Raw genomic sequence first — 23,634 nt, 5'->3', positions numbered from 1 at the left:
ATCTGATTATCTACTTTGTCAAAATATGTAGTGGTCAGTATGCTTTTTTTTGTGTAGTTTTTGGTGATGTGCACTTCCTACCTCCCTCATTGTGTTTAGAATAAATGCACTGTTTGTGTATACAGCAAAAGACCATCAGAACCTCTCTACTTAATGGAGTTTAGTCTAGAATGGCTTGCTGTAAACAAACATGAGAAAAAGGTCACTTGCTTTCCCCAGGAATGTGGTCTAGTGTCTGAAGTTTTGGTTTTATGAGCTTAGCATGTTCCTCAAATGAATTTCAATTTCGTAAAACAAGCTGTAGATATTTTTATGCATGATTTTTTTAATGTGTGATAAGCTCACTGGTACCTAAGACAGCAATTTAATTTTGATTTATCAGAAAGACATTTAATTTCTTTCAGCAGTATTGAGGAAACTGGAATATATACATTGCTTCTTTTATTGAGAAGTTGAATTCTAATCAGTTATTTATATATGATAAGCTTACTATGAGCCAACCACTGTCCTAAGTGATGTAGGAACTTCTCAGTGGCAGTAGGTTTTGTCACCAAGAAAGTGGCAGTTTGAAAGCCCAGTGACAGCTGGAGTCACAAAGTTAGAAATTACTCATGTTTAACTGCTTCCTTCCCAATGTAACCTTTAACGACATGTTGTGGCCAGTGTCTGCCCAATAACTGACATCAAGATGAAAGGATGCTAGACATTGCGCTGTTTTCCTGATGCTACCGTGCAGGTCTTTTCATTTTTCTGGCTTTTCCTTATTACTTCATATAGAGAAATAACTAAAGCTTGAAAAAAATCTCATGAGCTAAATAAAAAACACTACTGTTTCTTTTTGAAAAATATATATTTTGGAAATGTTCAGCTTAACTATACAGATGGTTGACTCAGGTACAGCCACTTCTGCTAGAAGCTGTTAAGACAGAAGACAGTTGGAAAAATAATTAGGAAAATAAAACCACACATTTGAAGAAAGGCCTTGTTTTTGTCAATTAGCATAAAGTGTGGCATTTCAACTACCTCTTAACGAAGCCAAATAAAACTTATTTTTTACTCTATTTTCTTCTATATTTTCTCAATAACTATATTTTTGACTTTCAGCCATCATCAGGAATACAGATTTGAAAGAAATAAGTTCCTGGCTTAAATATTCCAAGAGGAGGATAGTGAGTAGCAAAACTGACTCAGTAGAGAGCTATTATGAATGGCTGTATTTTACCTCAGGGAATTTCTAATAATTGTAGGATCTAATATTCCGGTGCCCCCTTTGAGGTCCAGGGTTAAGAGGGGATCACTGAATTTCTATGTCTTGAGCAACTGAATATGAAGTAGAGGTGATTTATGAGCTGAAGAGGAAGTAAACACATATGTTTTAAGGCTCAAGCAACGTACTGGATATGTTATCTGGGGAAAGTCAGTTAACCTTTTAGTTTTCCCACTTGCTAAAAAAAGTATGAAAAACATGTCTTATGTACTTCATTGGGTTGGTATGAGCTTACTTACATTAAAATGTTAGGAAAGGTCTTTGAAAACTTTAAAGCTTACTACCAAAAAAGGTTCTTAAATTTTACCAATCATTATTATTATCAACATCATTTCATGCTTCTTTTGTCCCCAACTTTTATATTATTCTACAGAATATAATGTTTCAAATCTGAGCCTCTGAATTGAAAATGTAGAATGGGAAATTGAAAAACCAAACACATGCTCTCATTGAGTGCTCCAGCACAAATCAGTTAGGTTGCACATAGTCCCTGGGAGTGAGGGGAGCAGGCTGAGTGGTGGCATCCCAAATCCACACTGTCCTAAGAGCAGGAGAGCTGTGGTCACTGCAGCTCTCTCACTACTCAAAGCGTTCACCAATTCTTAGAAGGCTGAACTAGCTGATCTATGAACTTATTTCAGTGGCCAAATTCCATGCTAGTATATACCACAGTTAGAGATGAACTAGTGATGTTGAGTAAAATATTTTGGAACACAGGTAAATCAAGTCAAGAGTGGAAGTTCTGAAACAAACAAACAAAAATGAGTCAAGGGACTCATTACTTTATGCTGAGATTTTCCATTTACAAAATACTTTTTATTAAATTAAATTAATTAATGTGAAGGATACTTTAATACAACTGGGTATGTAGAAAGTCGCATCAAGGGAGCTTTTTAACATATGCAAAAAAAAACTTATTTTAAAAGGCCATATATATTTTAGAATTTTATCAGAGCATTTAATCAATATATATATATATATTTTTTTTCTATTGATACTTGGGAAAATAAAGAATAGTGATTAAGAGCTTAAATCTGGAATCAGAAAATTCTGAATTAAATCTTGGCTCCTCCCAGTCTACCACTTACAGCTATATGGATTTGGTCAACTTTCCCACTTCCTCATCCTCAGTTTCTCATCTGTAAAAGAAGGATAGACTAGACCCTAACTAATAGGGTACTTACCAAGATTAAATAAGAATATGTATAAAGAGCTTAGTAAAGAAACACAGAACATGTGAATAAAATATAGCTATTAGTATGACCAATGATAATTTGATTGGTATTTAATGTTAAATATTTTTAAGACAGGAGATTTGGAGATTTTTTTTCCTAAACATTCTAAAGTTAAATAGCACATTGATGAAGAACATGATCATCTCTTTTTTTTATTGACTCTATACCAATCTTTTATATTGCTACACTCACTTGCACTAACTACTTTTCAACAGTTTTTTCATCACTTACGTGTTTTTGGTAAGAACTAAAGAAGTACTGGATAATGTACTAAAGTAGAAAGTGAAAGACTGTTTTGAATCAGAAGGGGAAAATAGAAGAGGAGGGTTGTGTGCTTTCCCTTCTAGTTCTGGTATTATTTTTGTTTGTTTTAATAGCTGAAATGGAAATGTAATTTCCAAAATGTGGAGATGTGATTAAGTAAAATGAAGATTGAAATAAATACTAATTTTAAACTACAAACTGGTAAAGGGGCACTAAGCTTAAGTTACATTTATAAGGAAGAAGGAATGCCTGCTTTAGGGATCTTGTTCTCACAAGGTTTTATGTTAAAACATAGGAAAGCATGATAAAGAATTCATTAGGTATCTCCCAGTTTAAGGAGATGCATTTATAAATACATTCCTAAATATCAGACTGGATAATGTACTGTTGGACTAAAGTAATGGAAGTTCTGTATTTTCTTCCAGAAAGTAGACAGGGGGATGTCACAGGAAGCTTTACTGAGAAAGTGACCTTGGAGCTTTTCAGATATTGATGTTACACAGTAGAAAAGAGATAAATACATATGATTGTATAGTTACATATGTGGGTAGAGCATTTTGGGGAATGTGGTGGTGCAGTAATCAAGCCTGATATTTTCTATATATCTTCCCAAATTAAAACTGCATTCACATACATTACATTGTTTAATCCTCAAACATCTTTAGAAATTACTATATTTTTAATAGATAATGTAACTCAGACTGAAAGCAGTCGACTTAGCCAAGCAAATGCATCTAGCACAGCTGTTTTTCTTATTATTCTGAGAAATTATTTTAAAGATACATGGTTTTAAGAGTAAAATTGAGAGTAAGTTATAGTAAATTTAGACACATTTATATAAAAAGAAAAATTATTCGAAGGAAATGAGGATATAGTTTATGGGTTTTAACATAGTCTAAGAAATATGTAACTATATATACAGTTCCGCCAGGCTCACTGAGTGAAGTCCTAAGTCTCAAAAAGTGCACCAAAACATTTGTTTAAGCTCAGTATTGTTTTAAAATGTTATCATAAGTGGCAGAGAGATTATTTATTCTCTTTTTCTTATTTTTCACCCCATGTTTGGTTGACTGGATCTTCTCCAAAGAGAAATTAAGTACAGAGCCAGGAGTAACTACATTCTAAAATATGGTCAGTGAGATAGAAATCTAACGACTCTATGGAAGAACCCCTCAGCTTTCCCTTCATTTTGCATGCTGGGGAGAAGATAACGATAGTAAGTAGGCGGATGGAATCATGAATGTTACACTATATAAGAAAATTCAGAAGTTATTTCCAGTCCCAGTTCTGCCATGAAAAAACTATGTAAACTTGAATACATTATTTTAACCCTCAACAACATTGTTCTCATCTACAAAATAAAATCATTAGAAGAAAAAGAAAAAAATAATAAAAATAAAGATCATGAAACACAGAAAGATTTAAAAAATCATTAGACTAGGGATAGGTTTTAAGACCCTTATTACCTTTAATTTTAACTTTATAAGCTGCAGAAGGTTTTTGACATGTATTTAGAGGTAACGGGGTGACTTCTAAACTATAACTTCTGTAACACTAAAAGAAAATGTTAGAAAGAGGAAGAAGAAAAAATGTATCAGCAGGTCAGCTGCAAAACATTTCCATTGTAAGCAATTCCCAAGGATGTGCAAAAAAGAAAATACTAAAAAGCACTTAGGGGTCTTTCAAGTATTTGAACTTTAAAGAAAAATTACATTTAAAAAGCTGAGAAAAGCAGATAAAGAGACAAGCTAGAATAAGAAAATTATTTCTTGGAGAGTTAAACTGTTTTATCAAATCTACTTAAAATTTGAAGAAAATATTTTAATTATTAGGAAAAAAATAAGAGGATAAAGAAAGTGATGTATGGATGTCCCAAGGGAGATATCAGTGAACAGTGTCTTCATCTAGAGTTACAGGGGGAAAAAAATTAACTGAAATATGTCTCCAACACCAATTTTTAGCAAACGTACAAATAATTGATACAGCACTAAAAGATGTATATTTAACTCTATTATTTTGGTGATATTGTATACGTAAACATGAGACCTGAGTTACCTGATAGTCATAAAACACATTTCAGTAGTGAAAAAAAATGATTTGGCCAATCATTTAGACTTCAAAATGTCTACATGGACCTAGAAAATAGAATTTGAACCTGCTTAGGAGGATGAGGATGAGCGTTTAGGAGAGGAAAGAAGAAGAAAAAAGTCAGGAAGCAATTTCAGGAATTGTATCACAATTGTTTTCATACTTGCTCGCTTCCTCTCCCGAGAAGGTACACTCTGAGCAAGGTAGTTTTTATCCTGAGCACAGTTTTGCATTGCACTTGGCACCACCTTGCCACAAAGTCTGCCAACATAATGAACTAAGGATCTGTGGTAGCAGAAATTAAGCTAGTTGGTGGAGAAACAAAATATAACAAAACAATAAATACGGTAAAAATTAGGTGTGAGAACAGAAGTGAGGTATTCAAGAGCTGAGGTTCTAATAAGAATGGGGTGTTTGTTTGCTAAATCCAAGTTGGGTCACCTACTCTGTGATCAAGAACCACTATTTTCATTTTTCTAAGAGTTTCCAAATTGTAAATGGACACAATAATATCTATCTATAGGGCTGATAGGAAGTTGAAATGAAGTAATATAAATGCTACTATTGAGTAAATGCTTACAAAGTATTGTTATTTTTATTAACTGTAATTTCTACTATAAATGTCATAAGGAGTAAAAAAAAAATACTGAAGGGTTTTCCCCCAAAATAAAGTACATTAAAAATAATAGGAAATATTTTGTGTCATGAAAAAACGTCTTTGGGATTTCAAAAACGTGTCAGTTTCCATTCTGAAAATTATATCTTAGAAATCGTATTACTCCAATATTGTAACAGGACTACAGTATCTACAGTGTCTGGCACATAATAAGTATTCAATAAATAATCTGTTGAACATGGGAAGGTCCTTCCCTGCCATCTTAAAACTCAGAATATTATAGCCCTATGCATTGGAAAGGAGATTTCCATTATTTTCCTTTTTCTTAACTAGTTAAACTTCATATCTTCTTTGAGAAGCAGGTTGTTTGATGAGTCACTGGTGAGGACAAAATCTACTAGAAAAATACAATATTCTATCTTTTGGTCCATCACTGCAAGTTTCTACAAGGTACATTTCACTTTACGATTATGGTAATCCCTCTCTTAAGAATTTAAAGGATGGTTCAAGCTTGCATGTGCATTTGCGCATTTGCATGTGAGTGCTGTAAGGAGGCAAATTCAAGAAGATTATGTAATTTGGAAGAAGAATAGATGCTTTGATTTTTTTTTTCTTTTCTAAGAACCAGGGTGTTGCCTTTTCTAATACCAGGTTGAGAAATCTTCCTGCAGCTGTATGGGCTGTACATCATATAATCACAGAGCACATAATGACAATGTGAAAATGTGCTTCCAGCAAGAACATCAGAGATGGACCACAAGACATGTTTAACAACAGGTAGAAATTGGTTCTTTAGGGCTTTCATTACACTGAAAGTGTCTAAAAAGCAATTTATTTGCTCTGTATCATACAATAAGTCTTCTTCTTTTTTTTTTTTTTTTGAGTCTGTGCTATCCTAAACTTTTTGAAGGATCTAGTTTAATCATTCTTAATATATCTGATCCCTCCATATGCTTGAGGAATATACTTCAAAAAAGAATACCATCTAGAATAACTCTCAATAGCAGTGAGTATGTGTGTATGTGCATTTAATGCATTTAGTGCACAATGAAAAAACTATTCCAGATGAATTTGACTTTTACTCCCAGGAAGTAAGAATCATGACCGTGGCTTATGGTGATATTTCTAGTTGTTCATTCAACATCTAGCCACCTTCCCCTTTCCTCAATATGTGAACTACTAAACTAATATATTTTCTAGTTTCTCTTATAAGTATAGGTGGCCAAATCATATTTTTAGTGAATGGGGTTTTTATCAAAGACTGGTGGATATTTCTGGAAAAAAATTGTGTTTTAAAAATTTGGTTCTACACTTCTTTCTCCTCTTGACTGGAATTTAACATGAGTTTGGAATGGAAGTGAGTATCTTAAAACCATGAGGGCCAATGTTGCGTGATAAGGAATAACTTTTGTGAGACAAGAAGGAATCTGGGTTGTTGAGATTTTCTGAAGCAGCCAAATCCATGTTGGAATGCCCTAACTGGAGACTTCCTGTTATTTGAAGTAAATAAACTGGTTTCTGACTACCATGGAAGGTTTTCTACATCATGCAGATGAAGACATGTCTGTTACATAAATCATTACTGTGTGTTTATAAATGTGGAGACTTAGTCCCAAAGTATTTCATCATTTGGATCAAATGGTCTATATACTAACAACTATTATATTTATATCTCCATCTTGAAACTTTTAACAGAATTTCCAGCTGTCATATCCAACTGCCTCCTTGGCATGGTCATGTAATTGTCTAGGAGCGTTACAAAATTAACAAGCCCAACATGAACCCTCATAATTCCACTTACGCACTAGCAGAAGCTGTTCATCCACTATAGTCCCCCAATTCTTGTCACTGACTATCCCTCTGTGCTGTAGTGTAGGCCAAAATCTTGAGATCACTCTTCATTACCTTTACTCAAAATTCACATGTATCAACTCACCTGTTGACTCTCCTCTAGAATACATTCTGAAAAAAATAAAATATATTCTACTATAACCATTTTTCATGACTCCCATTGCCATCACCATGATTCAAACCACTATTACCTCTTTTATTATTTAAAAATTATTTTAAAATCCCCTAAATTTTATTCTTATTTCCAGCCTATCTTTCCAATGTTTGAAACAAGAGGGATAGTACTACTGAGTAAATCAGTAATGTCATTTCTCTGCTCACAATCATCTTATTCAAAGTAAAAATCAAATTACTTGCAATTACTCATAAGGCCTGGAAGATATTCTCCTCTTATAATCTCTATCACATTATTTTCTAACATTCTCTAGCTCTCTCACTCCATTCCAGAGAAATTTATTTGTGAGTGCCTCTAAAAGGTTAAAAAAAATTGTGTTTCTTCTACTTTTTTGGGTTTTCAAAGATGTCCTCATTTAAATTATTTTACCCTTTTTCAATCAAAGCTATAATTTACTAGGTTGAAAATTTAACTAAGTACTATAATATTTCAACCGATATGATGATAATTAATCAGATTTTCTTTTGTTTTCATCAATCCCAGCTCTGTACTGCAAAGCTTTTTAACATGTTCACAGAAATTGCCCATTTCTCTCCACCTTTAGGGACTTGTCTGCATCAGCTTCAAGTTATTCACCACTGTCTTTGATCAGTAGCTACCTTATCTTATGGTCTTCTGATCCTTAATATTCTTTATAACTTTCTATGGTGGCAGCAACCTACGGGTCCAGTAAATAATATATTAATTATTTCATCACTGCACTTTATGTTGTCACTTTCCATTCTAGAAAATGAATAAAACATGCTTCTTTCACCCATTCTTGAAGAGATAATTCCAAATGCTGTATATTTCCTGAGGATCTGTGGCTAATATTCCATTCTCTCACACTCATTTCTGATTCATTTATGATTCTTTGGTTGTAAGTTTAAGCTGACTTTGACTAACTTCTTAGGAAAAGCAAAAACAAAAACTAAAGATTATCAGAGGTCTGAAAATACTCAAAGACCATAAGAGCAGGTTTAGAAATCAGCAACAAAGCGGGACTAAGTGAAAAGCATTATGAAGTATTCAGAATGGTTTCATAGTAGGAACAATCTTGTTAAGGCTCCACCATGAAATAAAAAGAAAAAGAAAAAGAAAGAAAGAGAGAGAGAGAAAGAGAGAGAGAGGGAGGGAGGAAGGAAGGAAGGAAGAAAGAAAGGAAGGAAAAGAAAGGAGGGAGGGAAGAAAGAAAGAAGAAATCTAAACATTACTTAGTGGGTCAGTTGCTCAAAATTCAAAGACCCAAAGGAGAGCATTCTATTGGCTGAATCTAGTTATGGATCAACCTCTGGCTCTGTCCATAGTGAAAGAACACATCTATCTGGCCCTTTGGCATCCATAATAGAGGGTTTTACCATCCCACCCAAATGGAGGAGAGAATTACCAAAGGATATATGCCTGCTGCTTAGAGGGGGTGAAATAAAATATGGGTGATCAAAAGATATCAAAGAACTACCAAAGAGATCCTATTCAACACTGCTGTCATAAATAGCACATGGCTACTATTAAAATTATTATTTTAATCTTGCTGGTTAAGAGTTTCCTCATCTTGGGGCACCTGGATGGCTCAGTTGGCTAACTGTCTGCCTTTGGCTCAGGTCATGATCCCAGAGTCCTGGGATCAAGCCCACGTCAGGCTCTCTGCTTGGTAGGGAGCCTGCTTCTCCCTCTCCTTCTGCCTGCCACTCTGCCTGCTTATGCTCTCTCTCTTTCCATCAAATAAATAAACGAAATCTTTAAAAAAAAGAGTGTCCTCATCAATGTTTTATTTACTTCTTAATACTTGAAATCTTACCTACGGGAGAATAAACAAATACCATTTTTTTTTATAGAGACTAAAAGAAGACATGGTCAAAACAAAATGTGCTTTAAAAGACCTTCAAGAATTTAAGAAAATCTTTTTTCATAGCAAAGTATACAATGTGAGTAAAAGTGCCATCTTGAGATGTGTCAGTATATTATAGTCTGTTATTATTTCCAATTGGGGAAAGTAGTTAATGTAAAACAAATAGCTGATAAAACTCTTACTATATATTTAGTAATGGAACTATTGCTATAATTACTTTCACTTTTGTCTGTTTTTTTTCCCCTTAATCCATGTAATCTACTTAATCCACAAAAAGTTAAAATAAATAAATGGCCCTGCTTACTCTCTCCACTTTGAAAAGCCAATAAAGAAGCTCATAGCAAATTAGTAATGTTAATTTTAAAGTAGGGTTTGGACTAATCTAGATAAAAGTAGCAAACTAGTACAAAGAGAAGACGCATTAAAAGATTTAAATGCTAACAGGACCCATAATCATACTTAATTTTGGATATCTTTACTCTTGAGCAATTTGGGGAGAGATTTTGAAGGACAGTCAAAGTTTTGATCCCTATAGCCAGACCCGCTGAACATTTCCTTAAAAAACCCTCTCACCTTACTAAAGACAAATAGCAGGAGTAAGGAATGATGTTATGTAAGCAAGCAAAATATTTCTTCTGTTGTCAAAGTTTACCTACAGGAACAAGTAGAAAACACTATCTTTTCCAGAAAGTATTTGATAAAATTAAAATATCTTAAACTACCATAATGGTCCTTCCTGTTTTCTTGTGGATCTTTAGTCTTTTGAAGCTCACAGATCTTCTCTTATTTTTACCACTATAAAGATGTTGTTTATTTTCTGTCCTAACTGCATAAGAAAAATAGGATTCCAAAAATAAAACCAATGATTCTTCATTGTTTCATAAATATAATCATAGAGGGGCGCCTGGGTGGCTCAGTTGGTTAAGCGACTGCCTTCGGCTCAGGTCATGATCCTGGAGTCCCTGGATCGAGTCCCACATCGGGCTCCCTGCTCGGCGAGGAGCCTGCTTCTCCCTCTAACCCTCCCCCCTCTCATGTACTCTCTCTCTCTCTCTCATTCTCGCTCTCTCAAATAAATAAATCTTTAAAAAAATATAATCATAGAATATTTAACTTATCTATCTTTACAATATGAAGAACTGACACAAGTTTATTCACTGACCTAACACATTTTAATAAATATAGTCTGTTGTTTTTTAAAGAGGCTAAATAAAGTGTTAAAAATATTTGAAAAGATGGGAAATTTGATTTTGATCATTATATTCTGTTTAGTAAGTTCAAATAAGGGAGAACTTCAGTTCAGACATGTAAAGTCTATCAAAAGTTATCTGTTTAAGATGAGCAAAGGAAAGATACCAGTTATTTTAAAAAGGGCAAATCAGTTGGAGGTAAAATTAGAGTGTCATGGAAATGATAGAGGTTTGGTTGTATGCAAATTATTTAAATTCTTGAGTTTGACTTTCTTTATGAACAAAATGGAGGAATTTGACTCATCATGTTTTTATGTGGATATAAGATAATATACTGAAATATATGTGGTCAATACAAGAGATGAGTTCTCTACTTCCTTTTTTTTTCCCACCTTTATTGAGATATAATTGACATATAACATTGTGTAAGTTTAAGGGATAGAGTGTGATTATTTGATACCCTTATGTAATGTGTGTTGTTTTGCAAAAGCTGCAAAGTAAAAACTACATTTCTTAGTCACCCTTGGAATTCTGAATATGATGCATATTTGGCAAACTTATGTGTTTGCCCAATATTTGATGAAAATAAGGCAGAGGTCATCTTTCTGCTGCTAGGGAAATTTTGGCTATCCACTCTCCTGGATATACTTGATTTTTCTGCAGCAATATTAGCATAAAGTCACTGGCTTTCTGTATGACAAGAGACAGAGCTGCAGTTAGTGACAAAGGTTTGCAGAGGTGTGGCATGGTCTGGAGCTAGGAACAATTGCTGATCACGGTGACTTCCAGCTTTTAGGGGTTCCTGACTGTGGCAGTGCCCTTGTGATTCCTCCAGCTGCCAACTGCAGGAATAGCTTCCCAATTCCCTGTCCAGTTCTCAAATGTAGAAAAGACAGTGACTTTCTTTGTGGGTTGGTAGTCATTCATGAACATCCAACCCAGACTTTATTTCTTATACCCTCAAATAAATTCCCTTTTTAAGTGGCTTAAGGGGATAAATGTGCTCTGAAAAGGAACCTGGTTCCACACAATGCTGAGCAGATACTGATGCACAGTTGATAATTAATGGCAACATTATACCTGTAAAAAAAAAAATACACGTGTATACAAAAGAAGGTGCATTTAAAATTGTAAGTGCAATAAAAATCTTTGGCAAATTCTGAATGAACTTATGCTTAAAAATCTCTAACTAGTCTGTTTCCTTTTACCAAATCAAACATTATATACTAAAATATAATTGACCAGTGGATGCAGTATAAATTAATTCTTCTCTGAATATAAAATTGGGTTCTAATCATTATACATTTGTACGTAGGTGTTCTTTTTAGCAAATCCTGATAAGGAAGTTATCTATACACTATGTGTAGTCTATTGACAGTTCACTGAAGAATGGTCTCATAGGTTGCAGAGTTGCTATAAACATTTGAGTAACATATCTCAAACATATATAGAGTGAGATAATTTGTTTCAAATCCAAATGCAATGTAGAAATATAACTTAAAGAAATTAAATCTGAGCAACTTATACATTGAAACCAACTATGTCCCTTTTCTCTAAAGAAGTTTACATTAACTTATGGCTACATGTGTGTAGTCTACATTTGATTGCTCCCAAGTTATTTGAAAGTCTCAAAACAAGACTGAATGTGCTTAAAAACATGTGTTGCTGCTAATGTCCTTTGGGAAAACAACTATAGTAAGTCACCTTGTGGTCATCAAGAACCAAGTCACCTTAAACAGCAATAACCAGCATATGTATAATAAAGACAGGAAAACTGAAAGTTTTTGGCTTCTGCCTCCAGCAAAGTAACAGGAAATGAACAGTTCAGGACATATGGGCAGACGAAATATTCCACTCTAATCTTTGCCTAAATCAAGAATTATTGCACAGGATACACTTCATGCTGTTCATTTAAAGCAGCTATAATCACCAATATTGCAATGTGTTGTTTCTAAAAGCAATGCTTTTGTATCAGGTTATTAAAGACAAATGGCTTCCATTGTTTTATGTATTTTCAGACTGCTACTCAAGTTTTATACATTCCAGGATTCTTTAAAATAAGGCAAATATATATTCCTTGGTTTATTAAATTTATATGATGAAAATATAAATTAAAATCCTATAAGTCCCCATAAAAGCCTGCATCCTGAATCATTGATGGAAAATTTAAAATTGGATACGATCTTGCAGCTTATCATGCCTCTTCCCCCTTCCCCTGAAAACCTGAACAATTTCAAAATAAGGAATTAGTTAAGAGATCTAACTAAGGTCAAACCTATTGTGTGTTAATCATCCATTTTCTTAAGTAGGCCACAATTATGGGCATTTATCTATAAGCATATATTTTCTTTACCTCTCTATTTATCTCCACCTAGTCTCTTACACATAAGTACACTGGAGGTACTTTTGCACAGCAAAACTCTGTTACAGCAATGCACAGGGATTTTTTTTTTTTACTTTAACTTTTATAGCCATAACTTTTGAAGTCAAGGCTAAGTAATGACAGAGAAAATCTTATACATTTAAAACCTGAATGGATTTCCTCTCTGTCCTAATCAAGGGCTATTGCTGGTCTTCTCTTCATCCCTGCTTGGAACACGAGAGTGACAAGAACTCTATCTTGGTTTTGGATCTTCTGCCCTGAGCCAGAGTAAGGGTAATCAAGGAAAAGACATGAGTAGTTTGTGTGAGGTAGTTTGAAAGGGCTCAGGAAAATGTTGGAGAAAAGACAAGTTCTCTTTTTGCTAGACAATTTAGGTACAACATGGGACGCTCTGAATAGACAAGAAGGCAACTAATGGGGCTCTGAGTTCATCAACACTGGGTGAGAAAAGATGGTCTGCAGACCTTGGTCTGTTTCTGTCAGACTTCCCTGTTCTCGATGGGCAGAGAAGGGGCCCAGCTATTCTTTTTTTTTTTTTTAATTTTTTTTTTAAGATTTTATTTATTTATTTGACAGAGAGAGAATGAGAGTGAGAGAGCACATGAGAGGGGGGAGGGTCAGAGGGAGAAGCAGACTCCCTGCTGAGCAGGGAGCCCGATGCGGGACTGGATCCTGGGACTCCAGGATCATGACCTGAGCCGAAGGCAGTCGCTTAACCAACTGAGCCACCCAGGCGCCCGGGCCCAGCGATTCTTAATACTGACTCCACTACTCTCTTCAGGACTCACCAGGGCCAGCCCTTTCATTTGATGCCTCTAGACACATTCTAAGGACGGAATTTCCCTTCCCTTCCAGGTGACCTTTACCTTTGCTCCCTAAGGAGCAGATATAGGTGACTTTGCTCCCCCAATTCTCTTTTTAATCTATTACCCAGCTTTCCTCCAGCATTTCCCTTTTGATTCTAAAAAGCGTATCTGTGGGGGGCACCTGGGTGGCTCAGTTGGTTGGGTGTCTGCCTTTTGAGCCCCACATAGGGCTCCCTGCTCAGCGGGCACCCTGCTTCTCCCTCTTCCTCTCCCTCTACCATTCCCCCTGCTTATGCTCTCTCTCTCAAATAAATAAATAAAATTAAAAAATAAAAGCAAATCTGTGAAATATAAAGGCATTTGTTTGTTTGTGGGGATTTTTTTCATGCCTATGCTAATGACACTGATGTTCCTCCAGTGTTGACGATGCTAAGTGACCATGAGATGCTGAATGACAATGAATGCAAAAAAAAAAAAAAAAAAACCCACAAAAAACAAAGCATGGTGATTAATATCTCAAGACGCATTTCTCTGTCTATATAAGCAGAACATTTCTTTTTGTCAGCCTAAAGCCACTGAGGATTATCAAATTCCCACTTCAGCCACAGGAGGCATTAACTTTTATTTACAGACATTCTCCAGCAGAGAATTTGGTGGAAGTCATCAGCAGGACGTTCATCTTGAAGAAGATGCCATCTTCACGTTTTCACAGATTTATGAACCAGCTCACAGAAACAGCCTGATGTCTTGAAATGTTTTTAGGAAATTGTGACTTTAATCACTATGTTTAGAGTGATTTCTGACAAACAGATTGAAACTTTTTCATGGCTGTTGTACCAATACAGACAGAAGCAGTGTTAAGCTTGACAAGAGTTAGTGTGAGTAATGGACACAGGTCAGAAGACAATGCAGAAGTGATCAGTTTGCGTGAAAGACATAGACGAGAACCGAGACAGGCACATAACCACGGCTACCTGGACAGTTCACCAATATCCTTGGGAGGCAAGTATCAGGATCATGATGCACGCGCCCACTTTTCTACCTTCCCACGTGTCGGCTAGCAGAGGCTCTCCCAAACGCTAATCCAGTCAATCCTTGTAACAGTATTCTGCATCTGTAAGATCACCTGCATATTTGAGATTAGTGAACTGGAGCAAAAGGTAGCCAAGGTCACACAGCAAATGTAAGAACCCAAATCCTCCACACCGTCTCCAGACTCCAAGTGTAGTGCTGTTGGCACCTCACAGCTGCCTCTGGAACTGCTAGGACCATGAGAACGTGTGCTACGCGCTGCGTGTCCGACGTGAGGGTTGCTTTAAGCAACAATCGGAGACATGTACTGACCACTTACGACAAACTCTTGCAAACACTTTGCATGCGTTATTTTTATTTAATCCTTTGAGTAATCTAAAGAGACAGTCACCATTGTCTGCTGAAGGAAACTGAAGCTAGGAATGGTTCAGCAACTTCCTAAGGTCACATACTTATGTCTGAGGTATGTAAGACACAGGCAGTCTGACTTCAGCACACTTACCGTGAAACATTACGTTATAAACCAAAAGATAATGCCCCAAATGCCCACTGTCTTCCTTGCTAGTCTTTCAGGAAGCATTTGTATTACTATGCGCATTGTAATGTGTTCTATCTACAAACTTTGTCTTTTTTTTACCAAAAGCATGAATGAAGTAATTGCCAATTTCATTAGAAAAAGATTGGATTTAAGAATATATGTTGCCTTAATTTCACCTGTAGTCTGTAAGTGTATGGACTCCAGAAGTAATTATGCTAAATGCAGATAATGCATCTTAGATTTGGTGGCTTTGCTTATATAGTTATTTATTATTATTCCACGTCTATGTTTCCTTAATACTATAAGATATAATGATTAATTACTGAAATGCAAACATATTCTGTTGCAGATTGGAAACCCCGGGAAGCATACTCTGAGTCAGAGATTATCCTGCAGCAAGCGTTTGAGGGAGTACCCTTGGTATCAACGCCTGTGGAGACAGAGTTGGTGAGGGAGAATTTGACTCTGACCCAGCCACAACAAAGATCTCAGTCTACCTCAAGAGGGACATCAAAGCCATTTGGCTCTTCAGATGTGGCAGGGAGAGTGGATTTTTATTCTCCTACACCAAGCAGTCATTAGATACAGGCTGCCCCCAAGAAGGAGGCATGGCTGTGGATGAGGCAGTGACCACAGGGAGGAAAACTTCCAAGAGGACTGAGGGCTGAGGGCCAGCAGTGCTCGCAAAGCTGGAGCAATAAGGCTAGGTTTCTCATTCTTTGAAATGGGAGCTGTAAGTAGGTAAAGGGTCAAATCTAGAACAAATTGATAAATGTGATGAGAAATGTCTTCCTTAAAAAAAAAGAAAAAAAGGGGGAGAGAGAGAGAAATGCCTTCCTTAAAATAGGACATCAACTAACAAATTTAGAAAGGATGATATAATAAGAAAATCACCATGTGGCAGCCATCATATTAATAACTGATTCAAGTAACAACCATCAAGGGACTCTAAAACTAGGGAATATGGTTTTGAGAAGAATGACATTATTCCTGTACCCTCAAATTAGATCCTCCAAAATACTTAAAAATTACAAAGCCAATATGAATGAACTACAAAGAGTTCATTCATATTGGCTAAGACTGGCACCATTATTCAAGTGATCAGAGATAAAATAACTTTGATGGGCAACTTGATATTATGTACTACCTCACAGGAGTAAGAATATGGCATCACTTCTATAATACTTCTACCAGAAAAAGCATCACCTGAAATTATACTTGAGGAAACATTAGACTAATCCGAACTGAGAGAAATTCTACAAAGTAATTGGCCTGTAATTTTCAAAACTGTTAAATTTATGAAGATCAAGGGAGGTCAGAACCATCCCAAATGAGGGATACTGAAGAAAAATGACAGCTAAAGGCAATAATTGAGAATTGGATCCTCTTGATATAAAATACATAATTGGACAGTTGGTAAAATTTCAGTGAGGCCTCCCGGTGAGGGATATATGAGAATTCTTTGTACTACTCTTTCACTTTATCAGTAAGTTTGAAATATGTCAAATAAAAAGTAAAAAGTTGAATAAAGGAAAGAAAAAAAACCAGATGCAGTCTTTTGAGTTCCTAGAGTAAAATAAATGACAATTACAAATCAAAGCAAAAATACTTTTGGCTTGCAAAATTCTTTGCAAATTTTTTGATTATTTGCAGCTTAGCACATTAATGGAGTCAAGTCATGTTTATGCCTGATTCTAAAAGGAAATAATTTATAATTCATAAGAAGCAGATAAGCACTCACTTTCAATTCCATTTTCAGATTTGTTTCCCAATCCCATGGCATCTTGAGATACGAAATGCATATGGAGAAAGGTTTTGTTGCTAACTTGTTTGTGAGCACTATTTCCTTTGATACTTTATGACATACTACATTGTTTAATATAACCAGCACAGAACTTTCAGTATTAGACATTATTTAAAAATTTATATAAATTGAAATATGTTCCTTTTAGAGTAATGCAGGAAATAGGAAGCATTACAAAGCAAATGGTTGAGGCAATAGAGAAATAAGGAATAAGAAACAAAACAAGAGAGCCACTATATATGTATATGAACATATTAAATATGTATATATTCATTCATAACCATTCTCCCTATGGGAGAACATATCCTTAACAGAAAATGAGAGAAGTTAGAGAATAATATTTTTTTGCTAAGTACAATTTTATTGGTATACTAACCTTCATATTGTTACTATTAGGCCTTCATAGGCTTTTGCAAAAACAAACATATTCTTCAACTGTTAGTTTAATTGGCTAGAATCAAAACAATTTATTCATAACCTTGACTTTTATCACCCTTTGATGACATTCCTTACAAGGCTCTGACTGAGCGTGTTGCATGCATCATATTTAATCCTCAAACACTGTAGAGAATATATACATTATTACCTTTATTTTGCTGAGGATTAGAGATAATAGTATTTATGTTGTCTGACCAAGGCCACACAGTAGTAGAGCAAATAATTGCACAGGGGCAGAATTATTCTTGAACAGTTTCCTTAACTCCTCATAGGGAAATATATGCTTATGTTAATTTGAAATTAAAAAAAATGATTTTACATTTCTTTCCCACTTTTGTATCAATCTTTGTGAGTTTTGCTCACTTTGGTTTTCATAGGCTTAATATTTTATATGTTATTGAACATTATAAATATGCATTATACTCCTAGTACAAATATTAATTTCAAGAAATAAAAGGTGATGCAATTTGAATAAGATAAATTCATTGAGAGCATAGTAAATATGGGAATCTTACATATTTAGATATATCAACGTTTTAATATATTATATGTGCTATTGTATAGTTATTTAGAATGTACAGTATTTTATATATCATTATATATACACTATATGCTGTTTTATTACATCTAAACAACATATATGTATATATATATGCATATATATATATATATATATATATATATATATATATATATATACACACACACACACCCATATATATACTATACAGATAGGTAGATGTTTCAGTATAAGGAATTAGGTCTGTGTATGTTTTACACATGTGTGCTTTTTAAGATACCTACAACAGCAGCTTTCCTACACAAATTCAGACTGCTGGAGGTATGGAGAGAGAAGCAAAGGGCATAGAGAAAGCAGAGACTAGATCATCACTTTGTGATTTACCAAGTTCTGGCGGTAGGATTTTTTCCCTCTCTAATGAATAATGTAATTACATGTTTCTAGAGGGAACTTAACATTTAATGATGGAGAATTGGCTTGTTTTTTTCCTAAGTAAACAGAGAACCTCTCGGCCCTCCTTTGGATTCATAACCACCATTCTATATGTGGTGTTCTACAATTCAACAGACATTTGCCAGAAAGAATGCAATCACATACAATTTCCCATTTGGATTCCGATCTATTGAAATAAGGTAGAGGTATGGGCAGGTAAATTCTAACCATAATTTCAGAGGGCTTAAGTCTTATTTCAAATATGGAACTAGAAGGAACTACACAAAAATCCAGTCATCCTCTTATAGCTAGGTCTGTTGATTCTTGAATAACTATTAGGGCCAAGCTTCATAAAGTAAAGTGGATATTGAACAGAACAGAGAAAAAACATTTCTTTTTGCATGTATCATCTTCACTGGAGCTGAATTCTCATTCCTCCATATTGTCCATAAACAGTGTTCATCTAAAGTTTCAGTGTCCAGGATGAACTCGCCAGACACTGTGGAATCCTACTGCTTAGACATCCACCTAGCAGCTGACGTCACCTTTCTCGGTCTGTGGAAGATGAGCTGCATTTGTGAACGAGCTTTTCTTCAGGACTGAAAAGAGACTGAGGAATCAATTGTGAATGGACTTGGGCAGCTTTGTTTGTTCAGTTTATAAACAGTTTGAAAAGTTCTGAATCTTGCCCGGAACACTTTGGCTTAGAGACAGCTGTGTAAAATTTGTAAAAACAAGCTTAGTTTTCACATTGTCCCTCACTGTTGCAGTATGACAAATATTTTCCTTTTGAAATTTAAAAATATTTGTTTGGCTATGTCATACAGATATGCCATGAAATATCTCTGTTTGACTTCAATGATCAAAAAAATCATTCATACTACATAAAATGTTTTCCTAATTAGTGTAAATTTTACCAAAGAACAAAACCCGTTATGTTCATCTGAGAGTGCCTTTTTATTTTTTTTAGGATCTACTTTCCAGAACAGTTTTAGATTTACAGAAAAATTGAGAAGATAGTATAGAGAATCCCCATTTAGCCAATGTCCAGTTTCCCATATTAACAACAATGCACATTACTATGGTAAACTTGCCACAACTAATAAACCAGTATTGATTCATTACTACTAAGTAAAGCCACAGTTATTCAGATTTCCTTAGTTTTTACCTACTGTCTATTTATGTTCCAGCACCCTGCCCAGATATAACATTGCAGTCAACTTTAAGGTGTTCTCTAGGCTTCTTTTGGTTATTCCAGTTTGTCAGACTTCCCTTGTTTTTGATGGCCATAAGAATTTTGAGGAGTACTGGTCAAGTACTTTGTAAAATGTCCCTCAAGTAGAATTGTCTAATGTTTCTCTCGTTATTAGACTGGGTGTATGGATTTCAGGGATAAAAAAAAAAATCACAGAGGTAATTACCATTTTCAACACATTCTAGCAAGGGTACACAGTATCAATATAATTTATCAAATGTTAATATTCACCTTGGTCACCTGGCTGAGGTAGTGTTTGTCAAGTTTCTCCACAATGTTATTCTTTCTTTTTCCCCATTTCCAAACTGAAATTTTTAGAAGTCACTACACACAGTTTACCTTTAACCAATGAGGATTTACTCCTTGAGGACAGAGTATTTCCATACTTTATTAGGATTTTCTCTGTAAGGGAGATGTCTCTTCTCTACTATTTATTTATTTATTCCATAATTTATTTATATCAGTATGAACCCATGAATATTTATTTATTACATCGGGTTTCAGTCTAATACTGCTTTATTTTATTGCTCAAATTCTGCCAGTTTTGGCCATTGGGAGCTCTTTTGGTTGTCTCCAATGTCCCTACGCCATGTATCCATCAATGTAGAGGTGGGCTTTGTTGCTGTTTTAGCACTGACTTTCTTCATGTTATTACAAGAAGATCCAGGCTCTTCTTGAATCTTTTCTGCCCCAGTCTTAGAATCAGTTGTTTCTTCAAAGAGCCCTGGAGCCTCCTTTTTGAGAATGGTGTTAGAAATCAAGATCTGTGGGCACCTGGCTGGCTCAGTCGGTTAAGTATCTGACCCTTGGTTTTGGCTCAGGTCATGATCTCAGGGTCGTGAGATTGAGCCACATCTTGGGTTCCATGCTCAGTGGGGAGATTCTCTCTCTCCCTCTTCTTCTGCCCCTCTCTTTGCTCATGTTCTTTTTCTCTCTCAAATAAATAAATAAATCTTTAAAAAAAGGATCAAGATCTGGGGTCTCATTATGTTTGTTGCTACTGGACTAAAGTTGCTTCTAGGCCCTAATTTTAGCTGATAGAGAAAAGAAATTTGTTTGTATACTAACCTGTACGGACACATATCTATAGATACTGCTCTATGTCATTATCTCTGTGCATATTGAGCTAAACATAAATGCATACCACATCTCCAACCCTAAAACATTACCGCATGGATCATTTTAGCATTCTTTCCTTGCTTTACTGTGAACTCACACTACAACACAAAGAAACCTGGATCCCACTATTTGCTGTTTAATTAATCATTTAGTTCCAGTATTTATATATAACAGTATCAGAAACAACTCTATCAGCTAGAGTACAGTGAAAATGTCTTGTTTGCCTCCAGTCTTACAGGCTTCACTCATTTTCTAAGTTACTTAGCTCATCGCCTTTGCCCACACCCCCACCTGCATTCAGTGATTTTCTTTCACATATTTGTGATACAATTAGATCCTTTTATGAAAGTCTGTGTTCCTTCCTTGAATTTCCCCAACCTTCCAAACATTTTTTTATTTGTAAACATTAAGGTCGACTTTTGTGCTGTTAAATTATATGGGTTTTGACATATGAATAATATCATGTTTCTGTGACCGGATCACACAAAATGGTGTTAATGCCATAAACAAACAAACAAAAAACCAAAAACCTAAATACCGGGTTCTATTTCACCCTCTCCTCCTCCCCTAGAACTTCTGATCTTTTCATCTTTTTTAGTTTTGTCTTTTCCAAATGTCATATAGCTGGAATCAAACACTATGTAGCCTTCTCTGACTGGATTCATTCATTTAGCACTATGCACTTCAGGTTTATTTCTGTCTTTTCGTAGCTTAATGGCTCGTTTATCACTGAATATGATGCCATTATCTGTTACATCACAGACTGTTTATCCATTCACCTACTAAGTACATACTAGTTGCTTGCAGTTTTTGGCAATTGTGAATAAAACTGCTACCTACATTTACGTGCCTGTGTGTGTGTGCGTGAGCATTAGTTTTCAAGTAAGTTGGGTAAATACCTGAGAGTGTGATTGCTGCATCATGAGATAAGATGATGTTTATTTTTTAGAAAATGGACAAACTATGATCCTATTCTAAAGCATAGGAGGAAAGTGTCCAGTCTCTTACCATTAATTATGACTTGTAGATAGACATACTTTATCAAATTGAAGATACCGTCTATTCCTAGATTGTTGAAATTAAAAAAAAATCATTAATGGGTATTGGATTATGTCAAATGTATTTTCGGCATCATTGATACAATCATATGATGTTTCTTCTTTACTCTTTTGATATAGAGGATTATATTAACTGAGTTTCTAATGTTGAACCAGTCTTTCCTACTTAAGATAAACCCCATTTAGGTGCTTCTTACACATTATTGGATTCAATTAGCTAATATTTAGTTGAGGATTTTTGCATCGTTAGAGAGATTGATCTTAGTTTTCCTTTCTTATAATGATTTTATCTATTTTTTGCATTAGAGTGAGGACCTAAATTATGACTCCTCCCACTGAGAAGCTCCCTTCTCTGTGGGGAAAACAAGTCATCTGCAGGAGAAGCAGAAGACAAATGACTTTTTGCCCACTGGATAATTTTTATTGTTTTGAATAAGTCCTTAGCTTTTTACTAACAATCAATCCAGCAACCCTATTAAGACAGGCATGATAAAATGTTAAGTTTGACTCTTTGACATGACTCTTTTTTATCAAGAGGTTTATCACCTTATTTTATTACATTTAGCTGTTGCTGTCATCATCGTCATTATTATAAATATGCTTTATATGAAATGCTTCACGAAATATGAGGAAAGGTAAATTTGATTTAAGTGTGTTTCTTTCAATTTGTCTATGTCCCCTTGGGACTTATTGGTATTCGTGTTCTATAAGCCAATGATACACTTCTGAACACATAATTGCAGACAACATGATCCCTCTACCAAAAATATAATTTGTCACTGTACCACACATGTTTTATCTTTCAGGATAATACAATCTTTAGTGGTACTTTGAAATTTTGCTTTTTTAAAAAATCAAGTTTGCCACTAGTATGCTTAATATTCAATTTTAGAGGTCACAGCTTGTTTTAATAATGAGTAGAGCACACTAGCTTGTAATAAACATTAAAAGTGTGTTAAGGTTTTAAACAGAGCAACTTTCTTCCAGACAATTTACTTTATGTTTCTCCCGGCACTGAAATGAAGAGAAAAGTCAAGTAGCAACTCACACTATGATTTCTTGTCAATAACAGTAAAGATATCTAGAAAATTTCATTAGAACAACTTCTTTAAATATACTTCTCTGACTTTCCTTCACATAGTAATTTTAATTTTGCTTGGGGGAAAACTAAAAGATGTTTCCATATTAATTACATTTTAACAATTTTTTTCAAAACTATTAATGTTTCTTTTCCCATTCCTAGTTTTAAAAGTACATTGGAAGTCACCATCTGTCAATTAATGATCCTTTTAATTTGATCTCTATGCTTGTCTGTATAATTAACAAGAAACTTTTTCACACTGTTAAACTAATTTGTGCTTTCCAACAATTCTCTCAACTGATTTATTTTTTTTTAAATTGGATTTTACATATACTCAGAGTCCAGAAGGGGGACAGTCAAAATAACAGAGAACATTGCAATGAATGTTGCTGAATATTTGTATCGTTGGATGAGCTCAGAAAGAAGGGGCATTCTTAAATTCCTTATATTTGGCTTAAAAACATAATATAGTCATTTGTAACTACTGATGACTCTTGAGAAGTGGGACAGATAGAGTATCTTTGGGACTGATCTCCTAATCTTGTAGGCAATAAACTAATTACACTGCAGGACTGAGGGCATTCAGTGCTGAGACCTTTCCCAGGCTCTGAGCCTACCTTTTTCAAGGTGAGCTGCCAGCCTACCAGCCATTAG

At 34.9% G+C, this 23,634-nt stretch overlaps 1 long non-coding RNA gene across 1 annotated transcript in view; it reads left to right on the top strand.

Annotated features, from left to right (window-relative positions):
* LOC123839833 (uncharacterized) overlaps positions 1-18,040 on the top strand; it is an 80,785-nt gene extending 62,745 nt beyond the window's left edge. Inside the window, exon 5 of the long non-coding RNA XR_010409957.1 lies at positions 15,623-18,040. This is a non-coding gene — a long non-coding RNA (uncharacterized LOC123839833). The remainder of the gene's footprint in view (positions 1-15,622) is intronic.
* Positions 18,041-23,634: the final 5,594 nt, after the last annotated feature.

Source organism: Mirounga angustirostris, unplaced genomic scaffold (assembly GCF_029215605.1).
Source record: "Mirounga angustirostris isolate CCGP_5_RB_7025 unplaced genomic scaffold, mMirAng1.0.hap1 SCAF_3, whole genome shotgun sequence".
Classification (NCBI taxonomy): Eukaryota; Metazoa; Chordata; class Mammalia; order Carnivora; family Phocidae; genus Mirounga; species Mirounga angustirostris.
Note: the sequence above shows the minus strand (reverse complement) of the source record. Positions and strands in the feature narration are given on the sequence as shown.